Consider the following 8,998-nt stretch of genomic DNA (forward strand, 5'->3'; position numbering starts at 1 on the left):
TACAGCTTATCCAGATATGAATCCCCAGAACCATGTGGTTCAAATGGATGTCAGTGAAGATGGGCTGCATGTTGTTACAGTGGCCTCAACAGGAATCAGATTAATAAAACCTGCTTTTATTTCACAGTGACGGATGTTCCCTTGTGTTTATGAGACTCTCACAAAGTAAAATATTATATAAAAGTCCAATGAGAGGCCGGATAGGTGACTCAGTGGTTAAGAGCACTGGCTGCTCTTTTGGAGGACCCAGGTTTAATTCCCAGCACCTACAAGGTGGCTCATAGCTATCTGTAACTCCAGTTCCAGGGAACACCCTCTTCTGACGTCTGCAGGTACCAGGCATGCCTGTAGTACACATATATGCAGGGAGGCAAATCACCCATGCACACACAAAATAATTAAAATTTAAAAATTCTAATGATAAAATTCTAGAATTCAGAAGGAAATACTACATGGAGTAGAAGAAAAAAAAATACACCAAGCAAACTTGCATTCTATTTTGTACTGGCTTCCCCTTCAATTTTCTCCTCTAAACATAGATTTCTGTGAAGTTTAGGGTCTATGGTTCATAAGAAATCTTCATTATCTGCTATTAAAACATTAAAATTGGCCTAAAGGGCATTGAATGCCAATAAATTTAGTATATCCAATGTCAGATGCTCATGAGAAGGAATTTAGAGCAAAATTTCAGATTCCCAGTATATTTTTCACATCTCTCAAAACAGGTGTCCAGTGCACATTTATGACACGCTGCTGAGCACTACCCATGTGTTAATTCATGGGTGCATATAGCGTTGAAGGCAAGGCCCGTGCCTGGAATGGGTACTGTGCACTGGAACCGTGCAGTGAGATCCTGGAGTACAGGAACCAAGTATCCTATTGAGCTTCAGTTTAAGGCCCCCAGAGATTCACTGTGGTGGTTAGAATATCCAGATCATCTACTTAGTAGGTTTACCACTTATGAATAGACATGAAAATGCTGACAGATGATGAGATCTGACATCTCTGAGAAAATAATCTAGCCACAGGAAGTATTGGACTAGATGAGGATATCAATGAACCATGTAGTAAAAGTGAGTGATGGTACAGGAATCAGTCTTTAATCTACATCTTTGAAAATATTCCCTTATAAAATACTATCCTATTTTAAAAAGAAAAAGAACCCCCTAAAACCAAAGGACTAAAATTTAATTGCCAATAGCAACTCTGACCCTGTCTTAAAGATGAGGACCTAACCTGTGCCTTCTGCCATGCTCCACAAGTTTCTTTGTTTACTTAGTTTTAGTCTGTCTGCCAATGAGCTTTATTTCTAAATAAAGAGGAAGAGGAGCAATGTGCAGGCAACTGGCCTGTATTATCTCTTTCAATTCCAGCCACACTATGAGAAAGCTGTTATTGTATGGGAGACTCACGCATGCCCGCTCTAGGTTTCTAGATGGGAAGCATCAGAACCAGGGTTTGGAAATGACCTGGAATCCCCATAATGTGACTGTGCATGTGACACACACAACTCATACAAGATGAGGACCTAACTAAAACTCAACAAGAGATTGATGTGAAAATGGGCATGGCATATTCAAATATGACTTAGGCAAGTCATCATTGAGTTTCTGGATTATTTTCTGATGTTGTTCCAGAAAGGAAATCAAATAGTGATTCTTCGTTCTTTATTTTTAACTGGAAGGCTAGGCATATATTGATTTGGTAATATATCACATTTGAATATGCTATTGGAATCAATTTTATAATAAATAAGTAAAAAGTTTTAAAGTACAACACAAATAAAGCAACACAGATGAGTCTATTACGCTCCAAAAATCATTGGGAATCCATTGGGAAGAATGGTACTCCCCAAAATCAAGCTTAGCAGCAGGAGAAAGAAGCCCCACAGGCTCAGGCATTGAATGACAGGGATTCTCAACTCTTGACTAAAGGGCGGCCTCACCCAACCACTGCTATGCTCTTCAGGCCACCCCCACCCAGATGATTCTGGTGTACAGCCCTGACTGGGAGTCACTGAGTAGAAAGAAAATGGTGGCCTGTGGAGAATGGGGCCTCCAGGGGACTTAATAACTCCTCAGCAAGAGAGTCACCAGCATCATTAGCAGATAGTAGCCAATGCTGCTTACTCACCAAGAGTCTTGCCACAGTGTCCTTTCTCTAATGTCCTTCATGCAAGAAATGCTATGGGTCCTGGTGACCAAGCCAGTCATCCCTTGGTACTGAGTACAGACAGGGGACCTGCTCATTACCTTTGTTCCTTTCTTCCTCACTCTTGCCTCAGAAACAGCCTCAGGACACAAAGCTAGTGGGGAGGTAAGAGCAGCTGTGTTGGGGACAGCCCCTGTTTTTCTAGGCCTCCTTAACCACCGTGCCTGTCTTGGAATACTTGGGTGTGGATAGTTCAAACCTATAACAACACTCATAGCAATTTGTGTCACTAGGCTGGATGCTTTGCCTATATCCTGTTTAGAACACGCATTATCTCTTCTCCATAGGTGGAGAAATTGAAACTCCAAGTGGGTAACTTGTCAAAAGTATGCAAGGCTCAAAACTAATCTGTCTGGTTCATGACCATGTCCCTCTGTGCCATACTGCTAATCGCTACTTCTTCTATCCTACAGAATTTTCTTCCCTCATCTTGAAATGAAATGAAGTCCACTTTTGAAGACCATACTCTGGGAATGTGATGAGGATGAAACTGAGGGGGTGGTGATTAACTGTTGCTTATTCATATTTCAGTGTGTACAGGTTCCTTGATGTCACTGACAGGGGTGGGGGGGGGGATGGAACAAGCATAGAGATGAGTGGACTTTGAGAACCTCAGGATCCATGGTGCCAATCACTGAGGAGGGTCCTAGAACTGAGGAGTTGTCCAACAGGTCAGCTAAAGCCAAGGTAAGTTAAGATGCTTAAATAGGACTTGGATTTTCTCTCCTTCAGACTTGCTCTGGTCTTTGCTCTTGCCAAGTGAAACTCATTTAACTCTTACAAGACCATGGAAGTCTAGACAGCCCAATGCAGTGAGCTGACTTCTGCTTTCACTTCACAGTGTCTACTTCAAGAACCTTGGAGAGTAGAGGCAATATGTTGAAAATAAAGGAATAATAATAATAATAAATAATAATAATAATAATAATAAAATGTAGAAGACAAACAGAAGTTGGATTTTGTTCTGAGCTGACCAGGATTTCACTCATTGTACCCATACTCAGAACATAAGCCTGCATCTCATGGCAGCCTACTCCAGATATATTGTTCAAGTTGAGTCAAGAAGTGGTAAGCCTGCCTCTTTGTCTGGGCATGCAGCATTTCTGAGATTGGGTTTAAGTCCTTCTTAGCCAAACAAGTGGAAGCTGTTCTCCTTCTGAGAGGATACCTCTCAGGCAACCGGGTCTTACATAGACTCTCAGGCCCTCCTTGGGTACAATCAAACGCCAACTGCAGGAAGTAAATGGTCAGGTGACTTTCCCACAGTATTCACTTAGCTCTGTGTCAGGTAAAAGGAGTTCTGTGGAAGATAGCATAAACAGGGCCAGCCACATGTTCCCATGGGATGCTTTTCATGACTAATGTCATGTCTGAATTGATTCTCCACTTGGTAACTGTACACATCCGTGCTGGTGAGTCAAGCTCTGGGGATGGCTTTGGAATCATCTGTAGGTGAGGACAAGCCTTAGTTACTATGTTCCCTTAGTAGCAGACACCTGAGAGCAAGGGTGATCTTAGCAATCGAGAGAGAGAGAGAGAGAGAGAGAGAGAGAGAGAGAGAGAGAGAGAGAGAGAGAGAGAGAACAAACTTTCTTGTCCCATGTTGGGTCAAGAAACAGAAATATAACATTCTATGAGGTAAAACAGAGAGGTGAGCTGGAGGAAGAAAGAGAGAGGTGAGCTGGAGGAAGAAAGGCCAGAACGTGCTGATACCCAGACAGGGGTTGGAGATTTTTAAGAAATAAATGTGTATTTTTGTGCACTTTGAAATTTCACTCAGTAGGTTCTTTGGGGACAATAGGTCCGACTTTGGCTCATGGACCTAACCATAACTTCAGTCACAGAAAGGCTGAGAGGCAAGATATATGTCAGAAACACAACAATGAACATACTTTCCGGTCAGTTATGTTATCAGGAACTGGAGTCCAACAGAGCACAAAGTACCATCTCATTTTGTCTCCCACACCAAGCCTTTAAAGTTTGACTGCCCCACTTTACATATGAAGGTTCTGCAGTCTAAAGGGTTTCACACTCCTGCACAAAGCTTGGTGCTCTGCTGGCCATTAGTCATTCTTTGCCTCCTTCATTGCTGTAGAGAGTTTCTGTCAGAGTCAGGTCAACCAGAAAGGGCATCAGGAGTCACATCCTGTGACCAGGAAGGAGAACCATGGGTGTGGGGGGCCTACTCTTTGTCCCCTGGGCAGACAGTGGCACTGGCACTGCTTGTTACCAGTAAGCTTCTTTGAGAAAATAAAACTGGTCATTTATGCTGCCCCCCTCCCCTGCCTCAAAAAGGTGAGTTATCTTACTATCTTCCACAAGCTGGGATCCAAAAAGCTTGAAAAAAAAATGTGGAAGTATTGAAAGCTTGTGTGGTACCAGGTTTCAGAAGATCCATCAGTATTTCACAAATGAGTAATCTTTCTGCCCAAATGTTTCGAAGCTACTCAGTTACAGTCACGTATCCCTTCCTACTTGATTTTGATTACTTTTTGTGTGTGTATTTTCATAGCTTTGGCCACTGTTTGCACAATTTTGATTGGAAAAAATATGCTTATCAAGAAGCCTACCCTTATGACATCAGACGTTTAAAAAATTCTTTATTGAGAAATCACAGGAGTATTTTTTAATCACACAATATATTTTACCATCTTAACTGCACTTTGACCAGGGAACAAAACAAAACAAAAATATTAAGGTGAACCAAATAAGTTCCTAAGATTCCTTCTCATGTTTTGCAATTCTTCGGGTGTACCTTCTTGAAAAAGAAGTGCATATCATTTTCCACATTCAGTACTTAAAGGAGTTCTCCATTTGTGGAAGATGTAGAAACCAGATGCATCGGCCATAGCATAAGAGCTTTTGAACCAAGGTCCTGGCTGAACTCACAGCCCAGTCTCAGAAACATTGCAAACTGCTTGCTTTCTGGCCTGCCATGATGAACTTTGTCAGCACAAGGAGGCCATTTTGATCTGAATCCACCTGGCTATGCCTCACCCCCGACTTCCGTACCTGCCCTCAGCAATATGCGTTGGCTTTGGCATGCATGGGGCCAGGTACCACCACAATGAAGTCCATTGTTTCATATCAGGCACCTGCACACAGGCTCAAACAATGAGGCCATACCAAGCACCCCGCCTTTCTCCTTGGGGCACTCACTGAGAATGGAAACTTGTTGAGGCCTGGAAGACCACTTTCATCATAATTAGACTGCTTGGCCAATACTTAACCACCAACATCTCCATGTGAAACTACTCCCAAGTCTTGGGTACCTACAAAGCTACAGCAGAGTTAGTGGTGGCTGTCTGATTTCCTTGCTGTGGAGGGCTGCAAGATGCCAAAATTCTGCTGAGACCCCTGAATTCTTTAGTATCCATAAGGGCATAAAATACCCCTGTGTTGTCCTCAGAACTGTGACATTATTGTAATGATACCTGATAACATCCCTGGACCAGGTCTTATCAGGTTGGCAAGGACAGAACTCTATGCAGGTCTTCTCTGCCAAGGTATTAGTACTTGTAGGACAACCCAAATGATTCCATCTCTCTTAAAAAAAATACTTATTTTTGAGGTCATAATATAATTACATAATTTTTTTCTTCCCTTTGCTCTTTTAAATCCATGGCCTCTCTTTTTTCATTAATTGTTGTTGTTGTTGTTACAGCATACTTGTGTGTGTGTGTGTGTGTGTGTGTGTGTGTGTGTGTGTGTGTATTTCTAAATATAACCTGCTCAGTCTGTATAATGTTACTTCTATGTGTGTTTTCAGGGCTGACCATTTGGCATCAGACAATCAATTGGTATGCTTTGTCCTGGGAAAGACTATCCTCCCAATATCAGTATCCTTAGTTGTGTGTAGTTCTCTGTATAGGATTGGGACCTCTTTTCCCATTCACTATGGCATGTCCGTTGTTCTCTTGTTCATCTCATGTTTAGGTAGTCATCTTGGTGAGACTTTACGAGTGTAATTTATGACATTCTTAGGAGAAACAGTCTCACAGCAAACTCCCTGATAGTCTGGCTGTTACAATCTTTCTCTCCCCTCTTCCTCAAAGTTCCCTGAACCTTAGGTTCAGGGTTGGGTTTATTGATGTATCCATCAGGACTGGCTCCACAACTCTGCATTTTGATTGGTTGTAGTTTTCTGTGATGGTCTCTCTCTGTTGCAAAGAGAAGTTTCCTGATGAATGGTGGGTGAAGACTACACTTATCTGTGAGTATAAGGACAACATATTTAGAATAGTGGGTCTCAACCTGTGGGTCACAACTCCTTTGGGGGTCCAAAGACCCTTTCACAGGGGCTACCTAAGACCTTCAGAATACACAGATATTTACATTACAATTTATACCAGTAGCATTGAAAATAATTTTATGAGAACTCTGTTAAAGGGTTGCGGTATTAGAAACGTTGAGAACCACTGATTTAGAATGTAGTTGTGGATTATGCTGGTTTAGTAAAGTGATAGTTGTAGGTTCTCGTCCAAGATTCATGACTTCACTAGCCGTAGGTAGCTTCCAGTACCAGGCATGAATTAATTCTTGTTGAGCAGGCTTTAAGTTCAGTTAGAGAGCTATTGGTTACCACCAAGGTACGTATGCCACTACACACCTTTAGGGTTACCGTGCCATGCCGGTAATTGTTGTGGTTCAGAGGTGTCGTAGATGGGTAGAACTGTTGGCTGCTTGCCTCCTTTGGAAGTTTTCATGGTACCAGAGGAATTTTCTGAGTAATGTCTGAAGTGCATATTGTCTTCAGCAATAGGGACTTAGCTTCCACCTCTTGGGGGCAACCGAGGCCAACAGCAATAGCTCTCGTACAAGCTGACCAACAACTCAAGAGATTCTTGTGCCTGCTGTTGGAGCTTTTATTAAGTGGTCTTTAGCTCTCAGAGGGAGCACTGTCAGCCCAGAAGGGGAAATTCCATTTAAACAATATATGTATATTTATACAAGACTTTTTTTGGTAGTTAATAATATAATTCCTTATGACTTTTTCAGACATCTTTACTGATATCTTACCTTGCTCTGTAGTTATTTCCCTCACCAATCCTAATTAGAGCCCTCTCTTTCTCCCATTTCCTTGCTCTATTTCCCACAGCTCATTGTTCATGTCTGGGGCTGCCTCTATCTCAGTCCTTAGCTTTCATGAACCTCGCAAGGTCTGCATAAGATACTGTGTGTACTAGGCTTAGCTCCAGCCCTCCTTCAAGGGTACATCCACTTCCTTAGTTGCCAACAAGACCATCTCACTGGTATATGAAACTGTTCCGCACTCGGGAGGCAGAGGCAGGCGGATCTCCGTGAGTTCGAGGCCAGCCTGGGCTACCAAGTGAGTTCCAGGAAAGGCGCAAAGCTACACAGAGAAACCCTGTCTCGAAAAACCAAAAAAAGAAAAAAAAAAGAAACTGTTCCTACCACCACTATCCATTTTTGTTAGCATTATCTGCTTTTGGGCAACCTCATTACCCTTTTTAAAAATGTGTATTTGAGTGCTTGCATGTATGTACACCACATGTATGCCATTGCTTGAGGAGGCCAGGAGACAGCATTGGATCCTCTGAAGTTATAGATGGTTGTGAGCCACCATGTAAGTGGGTGCTGAGGACCAAACCTGAGTCCTCTGTGAGAGCAGCAAGTGCTCCTAATCACTGAGATGTCTCTTCATCCCCAACTTCATTACTCATAATAGGATGATTGTGAGGTGGGTAGCTTGGTGGTGGTGGCTAACGTGCTATTAATTTGACTAATTTCTCCACACCAACTTCTTCTAAGCTAGATAGGGAGCATGCCAGAAGGAGCTGCCTGAGGGAATGATGTTGCAGGAGCAAGGCCAGTAGAGAAAAGGCAAGGAAGCCACAGAGACCCATGTGATCTTCAACAGCACCAGGTACTGTGCCAAGGTACAAGCTGAGGCAGAACACAGTTGATTTCAGACAAGTGCAGGAACATGAGTGGGACCTTACTAGACCGAGTAGGTTTCTATTCTCACAGAGTAGGTGTCATTTCTGCATTTTCTGGCACAAGGTTTATGTCAAACTTCAAAATAAATCTATGATTTTTATTGCTCGATGACTTTACTTCTTTGGTAAGTTATATGTAGTTATATCTGGTGAGTTCCTTAAGTCCTTTCTCAGACTCTGGAGAAACAACATCCAAAATGTAAAATTTTAAAGTTTATAATAAAATATTGATTATCCTAATTTTTCTCTAATCTTGACTATTTACTGCTTCTGAATATTTACAGTAATTTTCTTTTTATATTTTTTCGAAGTTAATATGAGTCTTGCTTTTGTGTTTGAGTTCATTAAGGGCAGCCAATCACATTCTAGTTTGTTTCTGTGGCTTCCTCCAAATAATGACAGCTAAGGAGCTTGCCATTTCCCTTTCAACCCTTGCTCTCTTAGCAAGTTGAGGAAAGTACCTTTGTTTAAAAATAAGACAGGATGTCCTTATCTGTGTCTTCCCTCTATAATCGGACCATGTAGCTGGTAGATGATGAAACAGTTTCAATATGGTTTCACAAATAAAAGTTCACAGCTAATGGGATGGCTAAGCATATGCCCATTTAATAGTCCAATTTCTGCCTTTTCTTAACATCCCAGTTTACATGAAATTCTTCATCAAACAGGAACCAAACTCCTTCTACTTAAACATATATTTATATTTCTACATATACCATGTGTATTGGCTGTTTTGCTTGTGTTATGTTTGTGTACCACAGGTGTGCCTGGTGGGCCAAAAAGGGTGTTGGATTCCTTGGAAATGGAGATACAGACAGTGACCAGCA

Source organism: Peromyscus leucopus, chromosome 2 (assembly GCF_004664715.2).
Source record: "Peromyscus leucopus breed LL Stock chromosome 2, UCI_PerLeu_2.1, whole genome shotgun sequence".
In the NCBI taxonomy this organism is placed as follows: domain Eukaryota; kingdom Metazoa; phylum Chordata; class Mammalia; order Rodentia; family Cricetidae; genus Peromyscus; species Peromyscus leucopus.